The sequence below is a fragment of the Entelurus aequoreus genome, linkage group LG28, assembly GCF_033978785.1.
Source record: "Entelurus aequoreus isolate RoL-2023_Sb linkage group LG28, RoL_Eaeq_v1.1, whole genome shotgun sequence".
NCBI lineage: Eukaryota > Metazoa > Chordata > Actinopteri > Syngnathiformes > Syngnathidae > Entelurus > Entelurus aequoreus.
This window is the reverse complement of record NC_084758.1, coordinates 18,765,090-18,791,034: the sequence shown is the minus strand read 5'-3', so window position 1 is coordinate 18,791,034 and position 25,945 is coordinate 18,765,090. Positions and strand designations below refer to the sequence as shown.

At 38.7% G+C, this 25,945-nt stretch overlaps 1 protein-coding gene across 1 annotated transcript in view; it reads right to left on the bottom strand.

Moving 5' to 3' along the window:
- The window catches only part of hs3st1 (heparan sulfate (glucosamine) 3-O-sulfotransferase 1), a 362,702-nt gene extending 345,891 nt beyond the window's left edge, over window positions 1–16,811 (bottom strand). Inside the window, exon 1 of the mRNA XM_062039569.1 lies at window positions 16,537–16,811. The gene's annotated coding sequence lies outside the window, so the exon portion shown is untranslated. The remainder of the gene's footprint in view (window positions 1–16,536) is intronic.
- Between the last annotated feature and the right edge of the window lie 9,134 nt (window positions 16,812–25,945).

The following is a 25,945-nucleotide window of genomic DNA, read 5'->3' as shown; positions in this document are numbered from 1 at the left end:
ATCCGCAATGCATTGACATGATGGTAAGTAGTGTTGTCCCGATACCAATACCAATTCGGTACTTTTCTAAATAAAGGGGACCACAAAAAATGGCATTATTGGCTTTATTTTAACAAAAAATCTTAGGGTACATTAAACATATGTTTCTTATTGCAAGTTTGTCCTTAAATAAAATAGTGAACATACAAGACAACTTGTCTTTTATTAGGAAGTAAACAAACAAAGGCTCCTAATTTAGTCTGCTGACATATGCAGTAACATATTGTGTCATTTTCCATTCTATCATTTTGTCAACATTATTAAGGACAAGTGGTAGAAAATGAATTATTAATCTACTTGTTCATTTACTGTTAATATCTGCTTACTTTCTCTTTTAACATGTTCTATCTACACTTCTGTTAAAATGTAATAATCACTTATTCTTAGTTGTTTGAACGCTTTACATTAGTTTTGGATGATACCACACATTTGGGTATCGATGCGATACCAAGTAGTTACAGGATCATACATTGGTCATATTCAAAGTCCTCATGTGTCCAGGTACATATTTCCTGAGTTTATAAACATCATTTTTATTTTCATTTTTTTCATTTTATTTTTATTGACATCCAGCATCAGACATTCCTATCCATTACATCATATTCACATAAATCATATCTATTGTCTGCCCTAAATGTCAAAATATTTGTGTTTATATCCCACCCATGCCACCCCCCAAAAAAAGAAAGAAACAACAAAAAAAACAAAGTAATATCTACAAATACATCGATTAAATAAACAAAGAAAATAGCTAAACATTTTATACATTTAAAAACAACGAAAGAAGATGTTGTGACGCTAAAAAATATAGATAGTAGTATCGACTAGAAACGCTCCTGTACTTGGTATCATTACAGTGGACGTTAGGTGTAGATTCACCAATGGCGTTGGTTTACATTGTGACGCCGGTGAGCTACGGTGTGTAGTGAAGCATGTTTAGCTATTCCTCGTCCTGCAGGGATGATACTTGTAAGAAACTGACTTTATTTGTCGCCATGGAGACGAGGATTTGTGATTTAGAAGTAGCTGCGGATGAACTTTAGTCGCTCGCTAGCAAGCCGTGTCTTAACCTCTAAAGGCCTTAGTGGCCACATGCGTGGACAGCACCTTTTAGCTCTTATTTCCAAAATTGTGTACACTACTGAATTGGGGTCTTATGCCGACATATGGACACTTATACTGCCATCCGGTGGTGTCAGAAGAGTATAACATACAATGGAATTTGGGAAAAAAAAGTGTAAAAATAAAAATTTGCATGTGAAGTACACGTTTGTGCACTTATGGACTAAGTACATCATATTAAAATATGATTTTTAGTTTTTATTCTAACTAGGGTCCAGTAAGCCTAAATAGCGAAGAGAAATAAAAAAAAGTGTCAGTACGTGGACCTTGGGGTTTGTTTTCCCGGAATGCAAAGGAAAGTTGGCGCGGGCAAGGCGTGAATGTGTGTACATATTTATTTTTACACCAACAAAAAGAACCAAAGGCGCGCACAAGGTGGAAGTACAAAAACTTGGCTAATGAAACAAAACTTGCACAAAGGCAGAAACTATGAACAATAAACAAAAACTTACTTGGCATGGAACTATGGTAGCATGAAGTCGAACAGAGTTAGCAGGGGTGTCAGAAGTAGCATGGCATGAAGTGAGCAGAGGTATGGTAGGATAATGTCACCAGGACGATCAACAGAAACAGACAGGCTTAAATAGCAGTGACATGATTAGTGACAGGTGTGCGAGTGCAAAGCGTGAGACAGGTGCGTGACATGAGGACAGGTGAAAACTAATGGTTGCTATGGTGACAAAACAAGAGTGAAAAAGCAGGAACTAAGTGTCCAAAAACCAAACAGAACATGACTTAAACAAAACATGATCAACAGACATGACAAAAAGCATGTAAACAAACAGCTTGGGCTTCCTGAGGGCGTTTCAGTGTTATAACTTCACCTTTATCTTTAGTTTTTAAGACAAAATGTGTCTGTTGTCTTTCTTTTGTCTACACACTGTGTCTGCTTGGTGGTACAGTACCGAATATGATTCATTAGTATCGCGGTACCATACTACGCGTACAACCCTAGTGGTAAGTGAACCACAATGAGGTTTTGCCACCTTTAACGTTTACTTAAGTGCTAACCATACAGCAGGGGTGTCCAAAGTGCGGCCCGGGGGCCATTTGCGGCCCGCAGGTAATTTTTTTAACGGCCCCACGGCACATTCTAAAAATAAGATTAAAAAAACATACAAAGTGGTATAAAAGAGCAAACAGGTGAAATGTAACAAGAAAATGTTGCATTATTTACTCTAATAACACAAAGCTGCCATGCAGGCTGTTTCTTTCTTTAAAAAATAATAATGAATCAAAAATCAATGTTATTATGAATTATTGACCTATTCAAGGCTCCAATTACATCGCATTAAATATTCCACTTTGAGATATTTTTTTGGGAAAATGTTGCATATTTTGTGTTTGCCATTTAAAAAACAAAGCTTTGTTTTTTGTTTTTTTAAAGAAGGGCCTGAATCGAACAAACAAACAACAATAAAACCTATTATTGACGGATAGATCTGAAGTTGATCTTGAGACTATTGTGTTAAAAGTAAAAAAAAAAATGATGATTTATTTTTAAAAACTTTACTGAGCAGGACCCTTTTGGATCCCCAATAATTTTAGTGAGACTTTTTTTTTTTTTTTTTAAGTGTCATTGCTCAAAAAATAATAATGAATCAATGTTATGAGTTATTGACATTTTTAAGGATGTATAATATAATATTAATATAATCTCAAATATTCCACTTAAAATGTTATTGGGTGAAAATATTGCATATTTTGTGTTTTTTCCATGAAAAAACAGGGTTTTCTTTAACAAAAAGGGCATACAACTTAAATATTTAACAACTTTATATTGACAGATAGACCTAATGTTGATCTAGATCAGGGGTGCTCACACTTTTTCTGCAGGCGAGCTACTTTTCAATGGATCAAGTCGTGGGGATCTACCTCATTCATATATATAATTTATATTTACTTATTTATGAAATATATGTTTTGTTAACAAGTTAAAGGTGTTTGATGATAACGCAAGCATGTTTAACACAAATAGTTAAGATTGTTAATAAATTAAAGGTGTTTAATGATAATACCAGAATGTTTAATACATATAGTTAATATTGTTAACATGTTAAAGGTGTTTAAAGATAATGCAAGCATGTTTAACACATATACTTAATATTGTTAACAAGTTAAAGGTGTTTAATGATAATACAAGCATGTTTAACACATATAGTTAATATTATTAACAAGTTAAAGGTGTTTAAAGATAATACAAGCATGTTTAACACATATAGTTAATATTGTTAACAAGTTAAAGGTGTTTAATGATAATACAAGCATGTTTAACACATATAGTTAATATTGTTAACAAGTTAAAGGTGTTTAAAGATAATGCAAGCATGTTTAACACATATAGTTAATATTGTTAACAAGTTAAAGGTGTTTAAAGATAATACAAGCATGTTTAACACATATAGTTAATATTGTTAACAAGTTAAAGGTGTTTAATGATAATACAAGCATGTTTAACACATATAGTTAATATTATTAACAAGTTAAAGGTGTTTAAAGATAATACAAGCATGTTTAACACATATAGTTACTATTGTTAATAAGTTAAAGGTGTTTAAAGATAATACAAGCATGTTTAACACATATAGTTACTATTGTTAACAAGTTAAAGGTGTTTAATGATAATACAAGCATGTTTAACACATATAGTTACTATTGTTAATAAGTTAAAGGTGTTTAAAGATAATGCAAGCATGTTTAACACATATCGTTAATATTGTTAACAAGTTAAAGGTGTTTAAAGATAATACAAGCATGTTTAACACATATAGTTAATATTGTTAACAAGTTAAAGGTGTTTAATGATAATACAAGCTTGTTTAACACATATAGTTACTATTGTTAATAAGTTAAAGGTGTTTAAAGATAATGCAAGCATGTTTAACACATATAGTTAATATTGTTAACAAGTTAAAGGTGTTTAAAGATAATGCAAGCATGTTTAACACATATAGATTCCTTTCTTTCATGAAGACAAGAATATAAGTTGGTGTACTACCTGATTGTGATGACTTGCATTGATAGGAATCAGACAGTGGTGCTGGTAACGTCCGCATTTTCAAATGGAGGAGAAAAAAAGTCATCCTTTCTGTCCAATACCACATAAAAGTGGTTGGTTTTTGGCATCTTATTTGTCTAGCTTCCATACTCCTTTGTATACACTTTACAAGAAATACATTGGCGGCAAACTCCGTAGCTCGCTAGCTTGTGCACGCCAGCTTTCTGAGACTCTTAGCGCAGGCAGGATGGAGCAGAGCTTTTATTGTGAAGGCAGGAACTGTGCAGTCGGTCTTTGGAGTTTTGACGACAGGTACGGCGCCAAAGTGTTTCTCGCCTTCCTGTCTGTAATTTTTTCTTAACAATGAGCCGGCAGCAGCCAGCGTCATCTCAGAAGACCCTCGGGTGCCGTGAATGTCAATCAAGTGACGAAAGTGACGTCATAGTGAAGATTTAGACTATTTTTTTAATGCCTGGCTGGCGAACGACGATCGACCGGTAGATCGCGATCGACGTAATGAGCACCCCTGATCTAGATATAGTAATAATAATAATAAACCATCCATCCATTTTTCCACCGCTTGTCCCGTTCGGTGTCGCGGGGGGTGCTAATACTACTAAATAATGACACATTTTTTATATTTTTTTGACCAAAACCCTTCGGGGTCCCCGGGATCAAGCCTGAGTGGAGGCCTTTTATACATATATTGTATTGTTTTCTTAAATAAACTTGCTTTGATTTTTCAGTGTGCGGCCCTCAGTGGAAAAAGACATTTTTTTCATTCATGCGTGTAACACAAAAAACAAATGTTTTTCTGAGGTCGCCTGGAAAGTCATAGTCATATGCTTGTGCGAATAAAGTAAATATCCACATGAGAGGAGCCTTAATGACATTTCTGTGTGTGCTGGCCAAAAAAAAAAAAAAGGTCCATTTGTCAAAGACAAAACAGACGAATTGTGAAGATCTGCTTTGAGGTTTTTTTGGGGGAAGGGGTGGGGGGCAAATTGTTTCGAGAGGACGGATGTGATCTTCTGCAAATAGAATCTGACAAAGCTCCCCGCATGACCTCCCGGGAGGGTCACACATTTGGCTCCATTGTCGTGTAAGCCCAAAAGACATGCAAACAACTCTGCTAAAGACATAACTTCCTTGGTGAAGGCCCTGGTGGATACCATGCAGGTAAACATCCTGCATGGACACGCCTCGCTGATGAGTCGCCATTTCACATTGCAGATTGAACAAAAAAAATTAATGAAACGAATGCTTCGCTACACAGCTTGAAATATAGCCCGGCGTTATGTGGGCGGTGACCGAGCGTGTGCATGCCAGCCATCGCACTCCGCTGCCGTGTTGGAGAACACCCTGAAGCGCAGGAAACCCAAGCCTCCGGGCCACAATGGCCGTGTAAAGCATCTCACGCTTGCCTCTTCAGTGGAGTAATGAAGCTGCCTCTCACCTGGCTGCCTCTCACCTGGCAGCATGCAGACAATCAGCAGACACTTCCCCCAACAAGCGACACACCGGAACCCGAGCCGCCTCTGTATTGGGATTCTACTCCCCTACATGCCTGGCTTGCACGGAACAATTGTCGGTTCCTCTCGCGGTTCTTCACATATGCCCGGTCAAGTGTGCTCACTGTACGTTATTACAAACCCCGTTTCCATATGAGTTGGGAAATTGTGTTAGACGTAAATATAAACGGAATACAATGATTTGCAAATGCTTTTCAACCCATATTCAATTGAATGCACTACAAAGACAAGATATTTGATGTTCAAACTCATAAACTTAATAATAATTAACTTAGAATTTCATGGCTGCAACACACGTGCCAAAGTAGTTGGGAAAGGGCATGTTCACCACTGTGTTACATGGCCTTTCCTTTTAACAACACTCAGTAAACGTTTGGGAACTGAGGAGACCAATTTTTGAAGCTTTTCAGGTGGAATTCTTTCCCATTCTTGCTTGATGTACAGCTTAAGTCGTTGGCTTCATAATGCGCCACACATTATCAATGGGAGACAGGTCTGGACTACAGACAGGCCAGTCTAGTACCCACACTCCTTTACTATGAAGCCACGCTGTTGTAACACGTGGCTTGGCATTGTCTTGCTAAAATAAGCAGGGGCGTCCATAATGTTGCTCGGATGGCAACATATGTTGCTCCAAAACCTGTATGTACCTTTCAGCATTAATGGTGCCTTCACAGATGTGTAAGTTACCCATGCCTTGGGCACTAATACACCCCCATACCATCACAGATGCTGGCTTTTCAACTTTGCGCCTATAACAATCCGGATGGTTCTTTTCCTCTTTGGTCCGGAGGACACGACGTCCACAGTTTCCAAAAACAATTCGAAATGTGGACTCGTCAGACCACAGAACACTTTTACACTTTGCCTCAGTCCATCTTAGAAGAGTTCGGGCCCAGCAAAGCTGGTTGCGTTTCTGGGTGTTGTTGATAAATGGCTTTCACTTTGCATAGTAGAGTTTTAACTTGCACTTACAGATGTAGCGACAGACTGTAGTTACTGACAGTGGTTTTCTGAAGTGTTCCTGAGCCCACGTGGTGATATCCTTTACACACTGATGTCGCTTTTTGATGCATTCAATGTTACGTGCAGTAATTTCTCCAGATTCTCTGAACCTTTTGATGATATTACGGACCGTAGATGGGGAAATCCCTAAATTCCTTGCAATGGCTGGTTGAGAAATGTTGTTCTTAAACAATTTGCTCACGCATTTGTTGACAAAGTGGTGACCCTCGCCCCCGTCCTTGTTTGTGAATGACTGAGCATTTCATGGAAGCTGCTTTTTATACCCAATCATGGCACCCACCTGTTCCCAATTAGCCTGTTCACCTTCCTCAACTTGCTCAGTCTTTTTTGCCCCTTGTGCCAGCTTTTTTGAAACATGTTGCAGGCATCAAATTCCAAATGAGCTAATATTAGCAAAAAATAACAAAGTTTTCCAGATGGAACATTAAATATCTTGCCTTTGCAGTCTATTCAATTGAATATAGGTTGAAAAGGATTAGCAAATCATTGTATTCTGTTTTTATTTACCATTTACACAACGTGTAGCAAAACAGGCCCAGAGCATAACACTACCACCACCATGTTTGACGGTAGGCTTGGTGTTCCTGGGATTAAAGGCCTCACCTTTTCTCCTCCAAACATATTGCTGGGTATTGTGGCCAAACAGCTCAATTTTTGTTTCATCTGACCACAGAACTTTCCTCCAGAAGGTCTTATCTTTGTCCATGTGGTGTCAAATGAAACAAAAATTGAGCTGTTTGTGACCAACAAGTATGTGCTCCAATCACTCTATCACAAGAAAATAAGAGTTGTAGAAATGATTAGAAACTCAAGACAGCCATGACATTATGTTCTTTACAAGTGTATGTCAACTTTTGACCACGACTATATCTAGCGTTCCTCGTTTCCATCAATAAGTTCCTCTTTTCTCTGGTTGATGACCTCCGAGCCCTTTGGACCGGCCTGGTTCTGGTTAGCCAGACTAAAAGCATCAAAAGTGCCACCAGCAGGGTGTGCGTCGCCCTGACGGATACCCTGAGAGAAAGCACACCTTTCTGTAGGACTTTGGCACACTGGCCACATTGTGTTTCCCGGAGAAGGAATTCCTAACATCACCTCGCATTATACGGATGCAGAATAGGAGGCTGACACGTTTTGTCCCGTCTGTTTACACCAGGAAATGACCGAGTCTCACTACATTCAAGAAAAAATCATTGATTTAATAAACCTTTCAGTGCCAGACACATATCCGTACTGTGTATTGCTAAGGGACTCAATGGGTGTCTTGAATTCACTCTGACATGCCAAACCCCCTGCTGGGATGCTGTTAGGTGGGAAATGAAGCTTTGAGTGCAAAGGTAACGCGTTCGCCAGGCGAGGAGCGAGCATCGGCGTTTGCGCTCCTTCCACTCGGGACGACTTTGAGCCGTAAAACGTGGGTCTTTCCGACACTGCGTGGCGCGGTCCACCCAATCAGCCTTCAAACGCAATGATTCAGTTACATAAACTGTCCTCGCCAGATCCTGTTTCATAGTCTGAGCGGCACCTGGGGCAATAATATAAGCCCACCCCCTCCCCTCGCCGTCAAAGGCAGCTTTGAGATCACACAACATGATATCAGGAGTGTCGGAGTGCGTCATACGTTTAAAAAAATCAGAGTGCAGTTTTGCCATATTTGACATCGAGTTTGAGTCGGACCACAGAAAGTTCAAAATTGATGTTTTCTACAGACTTTAAGGTGTAGTTTGCTGTACAGGCTCAAATTATTTTTGGGTCGGGCCTAGAGATGTCCGATAATGGCTTTTTTGCCGATATCCGATATTCCGATATTGTACAACTCTTAATTACTGATTCCGATATCAACCGATACCGAGTCGTGAGATACAGTCGTGGAATTAACACATTATTATGCCTAATTTGGACAACCAGGTATGGTGAAGATAAGGTCGTTTTTAAAAAAAATTAATAAAATAAGATAAATAAATTAAAAGCATTTTCTTGAATAATAAAAAAAAAAAGTAAAACAATATAAAAACAGTTACATAGAAACTAGTAATGAATGAAAATGAGTAAAATTAACTGTTAAAGGTTAGTATTATTAGTGGACCAGCAGCACGCACAACCATGTGTGCTTACGGACTGTATCCCTTGCAGACTGTATTGATATATATTGATATATAATGTAGGAACCAGAATATTAATAACAGAAAGAAACAACCCTTTTGTGTGAATGAGTGTAAATGGGGGAGGGAGGTATTTTTGGGTTGGTGCACTAATTGTAAGTGTATGTTGTGTTTTTTATGTTGATTTGATTAAAAAAAACTAAAAAAAACCGATACCGATAATTTCCGATATTACATTTTAAAACATTTATAGGTCGATAAATTATCGGACATCTCTAATTATTATGCCTAATTTTGTTGTGATGCCCCGCTGGATGCATTAAACAATGTAACAAGGCTTTCCAAAATAAATCAACTCAAGTTATGGAAAAAAATGCATTTATCGGCAGTACGATATTATCGGACATCTCTCCTAAAAAACATTTCTCATTTTAAAATGTTACTACAACATTTCTTGACCGATTAAAAAAAAATCTAACACCAATCATGCTCATTCACAACATTCAAGTTTTTTTTGTTTTTTTTTACCATTTTCAAAAAAATTCCCTCTTTTCCCAAATGTCATGTCTGTTGATCATGTTTTTTTTTAGTTATGTTCTGCTTGGTTTTTGGACACTTTTTAGTTCCTGCTTTCACTCCCCTGCCTTGTCACCATGACTACTCATTAGTTTCACCTGTCTCACGTTTTGCACTCGCGCACCTGTCACTAATCATGTCGGTATTATTTAAGCTTTCAGTTGCCAGGCAGTCTGTCTGGCGACATTAACTCTGTTTGACTTCTGCTACCCATGTTACCATAGTTCCATGCCAAGTGAGTTTTGTCTATTTTCATGTTCCAAGTAAGTTTTTGTTTATTGTCCATAGTTTTGCCTTTGTGGTAGTTTTTGTTTCTTAGCCAAGTTTATCTCCGCCTTGAGCGCGCTTTTTGTTTGTACCCTTTTTGTAGTTAGTGTTAAAATAAAATGATTTTCTTACCTTCACGCCATGTCCACTCCAACCTTCCTTGCAACTCGGGAAAACGAACATCCCATAAACCACGTCTTGACAACAAATTCCCAAATTTTTATGAAATTCCTATTAAAATGAATGGGTACTTTTTTTCCAAAATTCCACAACTCCTAAATTGTTTATCTAATTTAAACCGTTTCAACTTCAAAATGGTCAGCCTGTTCAGGCTGAATATTTTATATTTATTCTCCTTCAACAATTCTAAAAAAAAAATCCTGAATTTCCTAGTTTTTAGGGACATTTTCCCCATTCAAACTGAATTTGCCATTTTTCAAACTTCCACCATTTCCAAAAATTTTTACCGATTCATACCATTCCAACATCAACACATTCCACTCATCCTGGACGTTCAAACTAGCACTTTCCCAAGCTCCAGTTTTCCTGGAAATTCAAACTCTTCTACATTCAAACTAGAGATGTCCGATAATGGCTTTTTTGCCGATATCCGATATTCCGATATTGTCCAACTCTTAATTACCGATTCCGATATCAACCGATACAGTCGTGGAATTAACACATTATTATGCCTAATTTTGTTGTGATGCCCCGCTGGATGCATTAAACAATGTAAGAAGGTTTGATGTGCTTCAACATACGAGTATAATTATGGTGTGTGTATAAGGTAAGACATATTATCTGGTGTTTTGTTTCGCAATATTATGCAAAAGCAACTTTTCTTACCTTCTTGTACCTGCTGATCTGTATTTGGGATCTGCAAAAATCCTGAAAAATTGTGCGTGTCCGCCTTTGTAGTCCGTGCCGACCCCATAGTAGATAAGCTTCTTCTTTTTCTCTATCTTCTTGTTATGGGACATTCATCCTCTGCTGTTGCCATTTCTAATATAAAGTAGTGTAAAGTTCTTACTTATATCTGTCAGTAAACTCGCCATGAAAGCGCTAAAACATACCGGTGTAGTGACTTTACATTATACACCCAAGGAACTTTAGTTATTAGAGAGTACCGGTCGGACGTTTTTTCACGGGTGTTGTTGTTTCCGGATGAGGAGATGCTGCTCCGTTATTGATTGAAGTAAAGTCTAAAATGTCATTAAAACAGTTAGTTCCATCTTTTGACACTTCTTCCACTCCCGTCCTTGCACGCTACACCGCTACAACAAAGATGACGGGGAGAAGACGCGGCCGAAAGGTGAGCCACGTAAATAAGACCGCCCACAAAACGGCGCATCAGGAAGCGACTGTCAGAAACAACATTTTGACCAAAGAACCACCATTGCATGTTATGTAGACCACAAGGAAGTGTTTTCAATTTAGAAAATAATAATAATAATAATATCACTCCTCTAATGCGCCCCATATATGAAAAAAGAATGAAAATAGACCGTTCATCGGCAGTGTACCTTATAATCCGTTGCGCTTTATGGTCCGGAAAATGCAGTACATGAAATCAGCGCTGGAAGGATGGACTTAATGTATCAACTATGTGATTTTATATTGTTCAATGTAGAGATATTATCGGCCGATAATTGCTTTAAAATGTAATATCGGAAATTATCGGTTTCGGTATCTAAATTATCGATATCGGTTTCAAAAAGTACAATTTATGACTTTTTAAAACGCCGCTTTGACACGGATGTAGGGAGAAGTACAGAGCGCCAATAAACCTTAAAGGCACTGCCTTTGCGTGCCGGCCCAGTCACATAATATATGCAGCTTTTACACACACACAAGTGAATGCAAGGCATACTTGATCAACAGCCATACAGGTCACACTGAGGGTGTCCGTGTAAACAACTTTAACACTGTTACAAATATGCGCCACACTGTGAACCCACACCAAACAAGAATGACGAACACATTTCGGGAGAACATCCGCACCGTAACGCAACATAAACACAACAGAACTAATACCCAGAACCCCTTGCAGCACTAACTCTTCTGGGACGCTACAATATACAGCCCCGCTACCACCAATATTCCGTACAATTGACCACTAAATGGTAACACCCGAATACGTTTTTCAACTTGTTTAAGTCGGGGCCCACGTTAAACAATTCATGGTAAAGTTACATTGTTTAATGCATCCAGCGGGGCATCACAACAAAATTAGGCATAATAATGTGTTAATTCCACAACTGTATATATCGGTATCGGTTGATATCGGAATCGGTAATTAAGAGTTGGACAATATCGGAATATCAGATATCTGCAAAAAAGCCATTATCGGACATCTGTAGTTCCATGTATCTGTCTTTACTGTTTAAGGTGCAATTCAAGCTTGCAGTAACGTTAGCATAATTAATCTGATTAAAATCATGTTGTGAATCTGGCGGGCTTGAAGTAACGAAATGGAGTTCAAACTTTAAGTGCTAATCTGCCAGCTACCTTGACTAACTCTAAAATCAACCGTACACTTGGTTAAAATTGTTAACCAAAGAAAAAAATAGATTTTTTTTTTTTTAAATGATGGTTTTACTAGAAGTTTTAATCAACTGAATAGCAAAGCAAACCTAACAATGCTGCCTTCTAAATCACACACTGAGTGGAGGGGTTGTCCTTGTCCTCCTACTTCTAGAATGAGATCCAGGGGCTGTTGAGTTTAAGTGCTATTCATTCATCAGCCCACTGAAAATAGCGCCCATCCATGCCAGAAAGACTTTTCACTTTTCTGTCCCCAAGTCTCCTTTTTGGGAATCTGCATGTTTTTACTGGCAGGGTCCTCCCACAAGACCGGCACACTATAAATACGACCCTTCCGAATGCCCACATCCTCACCCCGAAAATAAATCATGGGCTTTCGGCTGCGGTGGTAGACAGGCAGCACCTTCGGGACGACCAGAGGTCCCAATTGACCGGTCGAGCAAACGCGGGGGATAGAAGACCCACTGAGAAACCCTTGGGGATTCTCGGGAACTAGAAACTCAAGTTGCTGGCTCAACTCAACGGTCTTGACAGGCTCTGGCGTCCAAAATGTGACACCGGCCTGGCTCCTGACGGAGAATAAGAGACTGGCACAGGTGGGAAATGGAAGAGGGTAATCACAAGGGTGTTGGCTCGGTTTTTACCCACAAGAAAAATGCATAGACCACAACTACGGGCACCGTACCAGAATGTCATGTAGGACTTTGTTTTTGCACTGACGTCACAAAGACTGAAAGGATGAGAGTAAGCGGGACACATAAATACAGAAGGAGAAGATCAAAGAGCAGGACAAGAGATGAGGTGGTTTGTTTGTCATATTCCTAGGCAAAACACTTCATTGTCAAAGCAAAAACAAAACAAAACAACAAAATGGTACTATAGTTATAATACTTCGGGCCTAACAGTGTTTCATAGCCTGCAGTTTTAGGCTGTGTCTACACTAAGCCGGCTAACCCCTTAAACCATGGGTGTCAAACTCTGGCCGGCGGGCCAAATTTGCTTACACTGAGGGTGGCCGTATAAACAACTTTAACACTGTTGGAAATATACGCCACACTGTGAATCCACACCAAACAAGAATGACAAACACATTTCGGGAGAACATCCGCACCGTAACACAACATAAACACAACAGAACAAATACCCAAAATCCTTTGCAGCACTAACTCTTCTGGGACGCTACAAGGTGTGTGTGTGTGTCATTCTTGTTTGGTGTGGATTCACAGTGTGGCGTATATTTCTAACAGTGTTAAAGTTGTTTATACGGCTACCCTCAGCGTAACGTGTATCGCTGTTGATCAAGTGTGCGTGCATTCACATGTGTGTGCATACAGAAGCTGCACATATCTTGTGACTGGGCCGGCACGTTGTTAGAATGGATGAAAAGCGGACGTGACGATAGCTCGTAGAGGACGTTAAAGGCAGTTCCTTTAAGGCACGCCCCCAAGACTGTGGTCCGGGTGGACTACGAGATATAATGACTGATGAACACCTTGGTTGGATAATGAAGGTTGCCTCAGCTCAAAGCCTGAGCCCTGACATTAATGAACTAGCATCCAAGAAAAGATGGCAGGTATCTGGCTTAGGCACATCAGATTAGATAAGTGTGTTGCAAACTGAGCAGTTTAAAGTCCTGAATGGTTGGTTTATTCATTGTTATTTTATTTTCAAATTAATTAGCCTGTGGAAAAAGTTAATGTTGATATTTACCTCAGAAGGCTGCAAATAGAAAAGAGGCATTAAAATTTTATTAAAATTTTATTTGATATGCCATTGATATTTTTTAATTATTATTATTATTATTTGAAACTCGATTTTGCATGTCACTATAAAGTTATATAAGCCTTGCTTGTTCAATATTCAATGCAAAACTTGTTTGGGTCCCTATTAAAAGTGAAGTGAATTACATTTATATAGCGCTTTTTCTCAAGTGACTCAAAGCGCTTTACATTGAGAAACCCAATATCTAAGTTACATTTAAACCAGTGTGGGTGGCACTGAGAGCAGGTGGGTAAAGTGTCTTGCCCAAGGACACAACGGCAGTGACTAGGATGGCGGAAGCGGGGATCGAACCTGCAACCCTCAAGTTGCTGGCACGGCTGCTCTACCAACCGAGCTATACCGCCCCACACACATTTGTTCAACCTTGGCCCACGGCTTTGTTCAGTTTGAAATTTTGGCCCACTCTGTATTTGAGTTTGACACTCCTGCCTTAAACGAATAATTATTTATCTTAAGCCCCGTTTCAGCCACACTAAACCAGCGTTTAAGGTTCCCCTCCTTGGACAATTTTTTACACGGGTAAGTGCGCCGTGTGTTTCTTGAATCTCCGTCTCTTAGCTTTGTATGGACTCATAGATCGTTTACAAACTGAGTTTGGAGAGGAAGGGACGCCAGAAAGACAGAGCCCCACACAGGAAGTGACGTCAGAAAGAACATGCCACAGCCAGCTTCATAATAAAGCGCTTTCGTAACTCGGAAATAACCACCGGAAATATGGAGGCGAGTCATCCAGACATGCCCGTGTTTCTAATTCTTCTACATCAGACCTGGACATTCTGCGGCCCGAGGGCCACATCCGGCCCTTTGTGCGTCCCTGTCCGGCCCGCGTAAGGCCAATCATAAATTACAAAATACATTTTAAAAAGTATCTATGTCGAGTGTGCAATACAACGGTGCTGCTTTTGTTTTGAAAAGCGTTATTTGTATTACTTCCGTGTGGACGTATGCGCGTGCGTGATTGTGAGTGAATGTGAACAGCTGCAATCACAAATTACAAAATAAAGTTGAAAAAACATCTATGTCGTGCGCACAATACAAATGTGCTGCTTTTATTTTGAAAAGTGTTATTTATGGGCGTATGTCCGTGTGTAACCTGTGAGTGAAGGTGCACAGCGACAAGTTATGCACGGTTTACACCCGAGACGCTAAAAAGAGAAAATTTGATGACGAATGGCGTGTTTCCAACAAGACATGGACTGCCAAGCAACGTTCCCTCTAAGGTGGGCGCCTGCGCAATTGCACACTGCTCAAGCGTCCTCTGCGCACAGCAAATATATACCGCGCACCAAATCAAATCCCATCTGAATTCTAAACAAAATAAACACATTTATTCTGTGTAATTTTGCAATGCAACTTTGAGTGACAGTGACAACAAGCGGCCCTAACGGTGTTCGTCAACACCGTTCAATTGAACACCGTTCAATTATTGTAACGTCTATCGAGATGCTTCGAGGCCAGGAATTATATCGATCACTTTATTGAGCAAAACTGTTTATATTCGGCCATAACCACACCAAAACATGAGTAAAACACTCCTATCTCGAAAAACTACCGGTAGTCATTTTATGCCGTACAAACCAAGCCAAAACCAACTTGTTATCTGTCACCAACACGCAACACTAAGCCACTGGTGCGTTTATGGCCACACAAAAAGTCGGACAACTCAAACACCACACAAAGTTACACTATGACTCCTCAGTCATACGTGTGCTTATTCTACTGTCATTTATTATTAATGTTAATTTATTGATATTAATCATGGAATGCTGTTACTAGAGAAAGTTACAGGAATGCACACTTCATTCTATGCTTACATTTCATTGTGCAACATGAGGATGTTTAAGGGGAACTAAATGTGATCTCTGAAAGGGGTAAACATTATTTCCAAAGCAGTGCTTTTGGTATAAAGTTAAGTTAGGTTAAATGAAAGTATTATTATTATTATTATTAATATTATTATTATTATTTATCTTACGGTATATATCAAAAATAATATTGAGCAAAATTTAATTGAAATATTGTCGATGTGGCCCTCCAGCAGTGCTCGGGTTGCTCATGCGGCCCCCGGTAAAAATTAATTGCCCACCCCTGTTCTACATGTACAGACGCTTGTGGAAATCATACATGAATACCTTAAGAGAAAGCGATTGCAGCTATTTGAGATACAACACTTCTCAGACGGCAAGAGAACTTTCGAATGTCCAGGTCAGCTGTGATTCTACTTACCGAAAAAAGTTGTCAATTTGTCGAAGGAGAGTCAACGAGAGGGGGGTCGGATGTTGGTATTTTTTTTATTATTTTTTTTGTCATACAGAAATACAATCATGTGTATATATATATGATATATATTGATATATAATGTATACCGTATTTCCTTGAATAGCCGCAGGGGCGCTAATTAATTTAAAACCTCTTCTCACTCCTGCGGTTACCAAAACCATGCGGAATGAGCAAGCATGCTCTAATTATTTTAAAACCTCTTCTCACTCCGGCGCATACCTTATCATTAAAAACACATTTAATAAAAAAAACGTTATTATGATCTTACCTTTACTTGTAGATGGGTCCATGTGCAGCTGCTTCTGATCAAAGGCAGTCTTTCTCATCTTTCTTCAATTTTAAAAGTCTCTGGAGATATTCCTTTAATTATTACCTCCTGCTTCGATTGAAAGTCCAGTTTAGAAAACGGTTTTATTTTAGATATGTAATCCTCCATGTTAAAAGTGCAAGCAAACAATTGCTGCATGCTTGCTGCTTGTTGTCTTCTTCTGCAGTACCTGTCTCCTGCAGTACTGGTAGTCGCAAGAAGGATCACTAGCGCCCTCTACCACCTGGAGGCGGGAGTCATTTAATGACTCATATTTGACCCGGCGGAAGTGCCAAGCATGCGCTAATTATTTTGCGAAACGAGTTTGACCCGGCTGTAATTCTAGGCAGGCGAATACTATATTCCCGGCGCCAATTCAAGGAAATACGGTATATTGTATTGTTTATGTTTATTTAGTGAAAAAAAAAAGAAAAGAAAAAATTATTTAATTTTAATTTTTTTTATTTTTTATTTCTTGTGCGGCCCGGTACCAATCGGTCCACGGACCTGTGGTTGGGGACCACTGCTTTAGAGAACAAGGCATGATGATTGGAATGTGTTGATACCTACCGAAGTTGTGTTGTTTGCGTTGGGAATAATACAGATTAGCAAACTAAAGCGGGAGGCAACAGAAGACTTTGGCTTGAAACCAAAGAAAGACATCTTTTTCACATCTGTCACGCAAACTTTAATAATGTCAAAGGAAAAATGACTATATTTTTAGTTGGCAATAGCGGGCCCCAAATGTGCCACACTTTTAAAATACATTTTAGGCATTGGATAATGCTAATAAACCCTATAGTTTACCTCATAGGGAATAATATTATATATTGATATTAATTTATTCAAACATTTTTGCATAATGCAATGAATAGCGAAATGTTGGTGCTAGCATTGGCGCTTAGGCTGTTTGACTTTTTTGCATATTTACAGGGGCCCTTTGCAAACTTGCTAACAGTTTCCAAAGCAAAAATACAGTTGTGGTCAAAAGTTGACATACACTTGTAAAGAACATAATGTCATGGCTGTCTTGGGTTTCCAATCATTTCTATAACTCTTATTTTTTTGTGATAGAGTGATTGGAGCACATACTTGTTGGTCACAAAAAACATTCATGAAGTTTTGTTTCTTTTATGAATTTATTATGGGTCTACTGAAAATGTGAGCAAATCTGCTGGGTCAAAAGTATACATACAGCAATGTTAATATTTGCTTACATGTCCCTTGGCAAGTTTCACTGCAATAAGGCGCTTTTGGTAGCCATCCACAAGCTTCTGCTTGAATTTTTGACCACTCCTCTTGACAAAATTGGTGCAGTTCAGCTAAATGTGTTGGTTTTCCGACATGGACTTGTTTCTTCAGCATTGTCCACACGTTTAAGTCAGGACTTTGGGAAGGCCATTCTAAAACCTTCATTCTAGCATGATTTAGCCATTCCTTTACCACTTTTGACGTGTGTTTGGGGTAGGGATGTCCGATAATGGCTTTTTGCCGATATCCGATATTCCGATATTGTCCAACTCTTTAATTACCGATACCGATATCAACCGATACTGATATATACAGTCGTGGAATTAACACATTATTATACCTAATTTGGACAACCAGGTATGGTGAAGATAAGGTCCTTTTTAAAAATATTAATAAAATAAAATAAGATAAATAAATTAAAAGCATTTTCTTGAATAAAAAAGAAAGTAAAACAATATAAAAACAGTTACACAGAAACTAGTAATTAATGAAAATGAGTAAAATTAACTGTTAAAGGTTAGTACTATTAGTGGACCAGCAGGACGCACAATCATGTGTGCTTACGGACTGTATCCCTTGCAGACTGTATTGATATATATTGATATATAATGTAGGAACCAGAATACTAATAACAGAAAGAAACAACCCTTTTGTGTGAATGAGTGTAAATGGGGGAGGGAGGTTTTTTGGGTTGGTGCACTAATTGTAAGTGTATCTTGTGTTTTTTATGTTGATTTAATAAAAACAAAAACAAAAGAAAAACAAAAAAAAACGATACCGATAATTTAAAAAAACCATACCAATAATTTCCGATATTACATTTTAAAGCATTTATCGGCCGATAATATCGGCCTGCCGATATTATCTCTAGTTTGGGGTCATTGTCCTGTTGGAACACCCAACTGTGCCCAAGACTCAACCTCAAGGCTGATGACTTTAGGTTGTCCTGAAGAATTTGGAGGTAATCCTCCTTTTTCATTGTCCCATTTACGCTCTGTAAAGCACCAGTTCCATTGGCAGCAAAACAGGCCCAGAGCATAATACTACCACCACCATGCTTGACGGTAGGATTGGTGTTCCTGGGATTGAAGGCCTCACCTTTTCTCTTCCAAACATATTGCTGGGTATTGTGGCCAAACAGCTCAATTTTTGTTTCATCTGACATCACATGGACCAAGATAAGACCTTCTGAAGGAAAGTTATGTGCTAGTCCAAGACCATTAGTGGTCTTACAGAATATATTTTTTCACACTGGTTAATCATATGGAATAAAAACTGCTCGTCAGCACAAGGAATTAGTAGTCTGTCTCGTAAACATTCACACGTCCGGAGGGTGTGTGCACGCACAGAAGCAGCCCCGCAGAAGCAACTAACAATTTGCAGTCACGTTGTCGTTATGACAGACCATACAGTCAAAAATTGGCAAAGTTAGTCGCAAAACATTGCCTAAACGCTACCTTTAGCTAACAATTATGGGGTGTGGTTTTCCTGCTCAAAGACAAAAGAGGGCGGGATATAATGCTTACAACACTTCGGAACGTTAGCGCCCTCTAGGCATTCGCGTTGCCAATGTTTATTTTAAAGAGTTTTACAATGTTGATTATCACTGTTTGTTGCAGGGGAGTGTAAGAGCGTTTTTTGCATAATTCATCGTGTAATGTTGCATTTGTTTCTCTTACTGTTTGGTGTTGGCGAAAATGTTATTTCAAAACATGATATAGAGTGGTACCACACTTTACTAACCCCTCATTGTACGAACATTTCTAGTTTTGTAAGTCCAAAGAAAGCAATGTGTGGTGTGAAACATTCAGGAAGTCACAACAGTGTTGTCGACACTGTCTCCCACACCCTTCTGCTGCACACAAAGAAGATTAACTGACAAGATAAAGGTTTTTTTGGGTTTTTTAAAAAAAAAATCATTGTAGCGACGTAGCTGTTGGAGTTAAGGCTTGAAACAGTGAGTGCACCACAGTGCTAGTGACAATAGTGTGGGTTGCTGCAAATGAGGACAGGTCAGATAGCTGTTGTTGTTTTGACTTTGTATTGAAGTGTGGACTGTTGTTGAGGCTAGAACCTTATTCATGTTTACATTGTTTCTTATGAAAACATGTCAATATACAAACTTTTCTATTAAGGCAGTGTTTTTCCAACGTTTTGGAGCCAAGGCACATTTTTTTCATTGAAAAAATCTCGAGGCACGCCACCAGCAGAAAACATTATAAAATGAAAAAGTCGTTCTCGCAATTGTTGGATATGAATTCAAACCATAACCAATCATGCATCACTATAGCTCTTGTCTCAAAGTAGGTGTACTGTCACGACCTGTCACATCACGCCGTGACTTATTTAGGGTTTTTTGGTGTTTTCCTGTGCGTAGTGTTTTATTCTTGTCTTAGCTCCTATTTTGTTGTTGATTGTCATGTCATGTACGGATGTACTTTGTGGACGCCGTCTGCTACTCCACACACTGTAAGTCTTTGCTGTTGTCCAGCATTCTGTTTTTGTTTACTTTGCAGCCAGTTCAGTTTTAGCTTAATTTTGCATAGCCATCCCTAAGCTTCAATGCCTTTTCTTAGCGGCACTTGCCTTTTGTTTATTTTTGGTTTAAGCATTTAATTCCCTTTTACCTGCACACTGCCTCCCGCTGTCTGTATATTGTGATCACGACGAACCATGTTCCCAACATCTACAAAGCAATCAGCTACCTGTTGCCACCTACTGATATGGAAGAGTATTACACGGTTTCGCTGCCGAGCTCTAGACAGCACCGACACTCAACAACGGCGCATTTGCGGATTATAATTACTGGTTTTTTTTGTTATAAATTAAATCAACATAAAAAAACACAAACTCAATTAGTGCATCAACCCAAAAAACCTCCCTCCCCCATTCACACTCATCCACACCCACTCACACAAAAAGGGTTGTTTCTTTCTGCTACCAATATTCTGGTTCCCACAACATAGACAACACAGTCCCTGAAGCACACCTGATTGTGTGTGCCGCTGGTCGACTAACATTTTCATTAATTACTATTTTTTATGTAATTGTTTTTATATTGTTTTACTTTCTTTTTTATCCAAGAAAATGTTTTTTATTTATTTATCTTATTTTTTTTTATTTTTAAAAGGACCTTTTCTTCACCAGACCAGGTTGTCAATGAAATTGGATTTGTTTGAAGGGTTTTTAAAACCAGATCCAGTCCAGATAATGTCCAAGTCGGGCTCAGCAACACACACCTTCATCCATGTACATTGAAAAATTAGGGAACACAACAGATTGCCTATAATTTATAAACAAAATTACATTTTCAAAATAATCATTTATGTACAGTCCAGATTATGTCCAGGTCAGACTCAGTAACACACACCTTCATTTTTGTACACTCAAATTAGGGAACACAACAACAGATAGCATATATGTTGTTGTTGTTGCATATCTATAAACATAATTACATTTTCAAAATAAGCCTTTGAGGACTTCCCATCTGTTTTTTGGCATCATTATCGTTTTCAACCATACAGCTTTCTAAAGTTAAAAAATACTGAATACATTTTTTAAAGAAAGTAATACTAAGTGAATATCTGTTTTTGGCCTTAAAAATAAACCTTTTACCGAGTACTATAATTAAATTGACTAAATCATGACTGTCAATGAACTCTCCTAAAATAACAGAAACCACATCAAGCTTCATAAACAAACCAATCCTTAAACACAGTTTTTCAACTTCCACCCAAAAGGAGGACACAATACCAAAACAAATGCAGGGTGGATTCAGATTCCCGACGACAAAATCTGCAATCATCTGACTCTGTCATATTCCATAGTTTTAACATTTTCCCCGTGGGTAAGAAATTATATATAATTTTAATTTGAAAATAACGATTTTGCACATCGATAGTAGTTTTGGAGATTAGTTTGAATATGGCATCCCACGGCAACGGGCAGTCAAAAAAGTCCTCCCATTTTCCAAATGTGTTGTATGGGACAGACTTCAAAGATTTCTTTATTAAATAAGAATTATATATTTTTCTATTTATTTTAGTTCCTTTTTGCCAACTAGAATATAATATATAATATAATATAATTAGTGGTTTGCAAAAAATATTTTCAACTCAAATTAGGGGAAATTACATAATCTCCCACGGCGCACCAGACAATATCTCACAGTACACGAGTGGTTGAAAAACACTATTTAGGAACCCTGTTCAAGAACCAATGAAACTCGTAAATTGGATGTTTGATATTGTGTCTGTTTCCCTGTGCTTGTATTCAACTTAAACACAAAATCAAACAGGAAAACCACTAAAGTTTCAAGCCAGCCAACCATTACCAGGGTATTAAAGCCTCGCCCATCCCCGGCATTATTCTCGCACTGATGTTCTTCTTTGCTTCCGTCTGTAGATCCACGACAATATGGTTGCGCGTCTGAGCTTTGGAATTGCGGCTGCGGTTGTTTTCTTTGCAAAAAACACCTGTCCAAACAGCGGCAAAGCCAAGGGCAAGTCTTGCCTGTCAACACTGGTGACAGGCCTCAACAAAAAAAAAAAAGGAAAAGAAAAATCAGCCGAGAAGATTTCTAAGACGTCCACTGGAGCGAAACAATGCACTTGGGCTGCTGGAATGACCCCAGCTGGGCTGCCGGCTTCTACCCTGTTTGTAGTTTTTATTAGGGGTCTGACACCTGGCTGGAGAGATACTGTCTTTGTTTTGTTGATGTGTGTGCTTTCAATGCACTTAATCCACCGCTGGTTTCAGTGACACTGATGAGGCCAAAGGAAGTCTGGAAGTCAGACCTCTCTCACAACAAAAGGTCGCACTCTTTGAGTCATGAATTAATACAGCTTACAAGCATTTATTAAGGTGTTTGGATCATCTATCCAGGGTGGATTTAGAAGCTATTTTAGTGGAGATTTACACAACAAAGACCAGGTGGATCATTAGCTAGCAGCGACTTGGCAAAGTCTGTTTAGGTCAGATTTCAGGCCTTAGGCTTCAATTTCAGCACATGGCTGGTTCAACACTTAATCATCATGCACCTTCTGTCATTGTCATGTGACGGTAGGGCTGGGCGATATGGCCTTTTTTTTTTTTTTTTTTTCCCCCAAATATTTTTATTGAATTTTGCAGACAGTACAGTATGATGGATCATGGTAACAGCAAGTTGAGGTACCGTATTTTTTGGACTATAAGTCGCAGTTTTTTTCATAGTTTGGCCGGGGGTGCGACTTATACTCAAGAGCGACTTATGTGTGAAATTATTAGCACATTACCGTAAAATATCAAATCATATTATTTAGCTCATTCACGTAAGAGACTAGACGTATAAGATTTCATGGGATTTAGCGATTAGGAGTGACAGATTGTTTGGTAAACGTATAGCATGTTCTATATGTTATAGTTATTTGAATGACTCTTACCATAATATGTAGGGTTGGGTCAGGCCCGGCCCTAACCAATCTGGCGCCCTAGGCAAGATTTTAGGTGGCGCCCCCCCACATCGGCAGTGAAGTGTATATACTCACAAAAAAACGAATAGCTTTGTCTTTGTTTTTTTACTTAAAGAAAGCAAATTAACAATCAGAATAGTTAACAAGATAAAAAAAAAAAAGAATAAATAAATGAATACAAAAAATAAAAAATGAATATCTAACAATCAATGTATTGTCATCATTACAGTGAAATGCTGAATAGCAGAATGCAAAGTAACAGTATAATATATTATATGAGAATGTTATGTTATGATTATCTTTAACCGAATCACAGCAGTGCTCAAATTAAAAAACAGCATTCCCTCTCATGTAATATTGCTTAATTAACATTAATGATGTGCACTTTAACAACTAGACTTACAACTATACCTAATATATAAAGGGGTGGAAAAGTGACTATTACCTGCAGGGCAAACATTAGCTAACCAGAAGGCAATAACAATGTAAACAAAAACACCTGCTTAAAAGATCTAATACAAATGTCTCTGAGGAATGTAAGGTGGGAATACTGTAATTACCTAACGTTACATTATTATTTTCCATAACAATTTAGCCCCCTCCACAATATTAACCCGACGTTAAAACAGAACTAGCTATTTATTGATTAGCAATTGCCGAATCATGTAACATTAGCTTAATGCTAAAAAGCCAGGTTACTATCACATTCTGTAACAGACAAATAATTTCATGTAGGCTAACGTTACATACCTGCTACCTCTGTCTTTTTCTCGTTTCTCCTCCTCTTCTTTTCTCTTTTTTCTTCCCTGGGCACCTGACAGTTTTGGCCGTTTTGACATCTTGTGTTGTTTTTTTGATGAGGTGACGTCCAAAAAGAGTCATGATACGGGAAGGGAGGGGGGGGGGGGGGGGGGTAAATGTTGTAACAAATAATATTTCTATTAAATAGGCTTTACTTTGCATTTTAATTAACTGGGATTATTTTTTGTATTTAGAAATAATAGTACCAACTTTTTTTTTTTCTTTTTTTTTTCTCCAACATTTGTGGCACTGGCGTGGCGCCCCCTGATGGACGGCGCCCTTAGCATTTGCCTATACGGCCTATGCCACGGGCCGGCCCTGGGTTGGGTATCGAGTATCGAGTATCGATTGGAACCGGGACTAACTTTCCGATTCTCCCGGAATCGTTCAAAAGTTTAAATTTCGATTCCTAGTTTCGATACCCAGTCCGCCGACCGGAAAAAAAGAATAAGTCCGCCGACCGGAAGAAGAAGCCGCTGAACACCAACGAAGAAGCGCCCACCGCCGGAAGTGTTAGCATAGCCGAGCCTATGTAGCCGAGCGAGTCAGTCAAGCATGGATAGCGGGCGTCGGCGGTCGAAAGTGTGGCTTTATTTTACTAAAAAAAATGAAATATCGGCGAAATGTAACACATGCGACAGGACTGTTACGTGCTTAGGAGGGTGCACGTCGAACATGATGAAGCACCTCCGAGTTCATGGAGTACAAATAAATGCGTGTCCCGTCTTCGATGCGCTGCGCCGACCGTCCTCCTTTGCCTCTTCCTCTGGCTTCGACGCCCAGCCTGGCACCTCGGTGACTGCACTGCAGTCCGAATCCGGTAAGTAAAACAATATATATGCAATAAATAATGTGTTTTGCGCCAACGTTGAGGCAGCTAACAAATTAGCCCGCATATTTTTTCATAGACAATTTACAACCTGCTAGCCAGGCTCCGCGATGTGCTCAGCGTACTCCGTTCACCGTAGCGGCAATGGGGAAGATGTCGGTGCCACAGACGGAAGAGTGCCACAGAAAGGTCACTGCACACATAGTCAAAAGACTGCATCCCTTCTCAGAGGTGGAATCTCCAACATTTAGGTTAGTTAAGCAATAACGTTAGAGCTAAGCTAATTGATACTGGGCTAAACAGTAACAGCAACATTACACGTTTGTTTATGTTTGCAGGGATATGGTGAAAACTCTCAACCCAAAATACATACCACCTTCCAGGGACTACCTGTCAAACACATTGATCCCGGCATGGTACAAGAAGAACCGGAATCGAGAATCGTCAGGAATCGGAATCGAAACAAGGAATCGGAATCGTTCGAATTCAAACGATACTCAACCCTAATAATATGTTACGTTAACATACCAGGCACGTTCTCAGTTGGTTATTAATGCCTCATATAACGTACACTTATTCAGCCTGTTGTTCACTATTCTTTATTTATTTTAAATTGCCTTTCAAAAGTCTATTCTTGGTGTTGGCTTTTATCAAATAAATTTCCCCCAAAAATGCGACTTAACTCCAGTGTGACATATATATGTTTTTTTCCTTCTTTATTATGCATTTTCGGCCACTTATACTCCGAAAAATACGGTTTATGCACATTTTACAATATGTACCATAATAAACCCCACCCCTTACAATACCCACCCACTCAATTCCCAAGATAATTGTCCCCCTAGTGCCCACAACAAATATAGACACACATGAATATATGCAAACATAGATTCAATCTAACAAAATATATTAAAATAATAGATAAGGTAAAATAAATAAATAAATAAATAATACATAAGATATACAATAAAATACAACGTAAAAGTAAATAAACACAAGGAATGGAGGTCGGGGGGGTTGGGGGCTTCAGCGGTCAGCT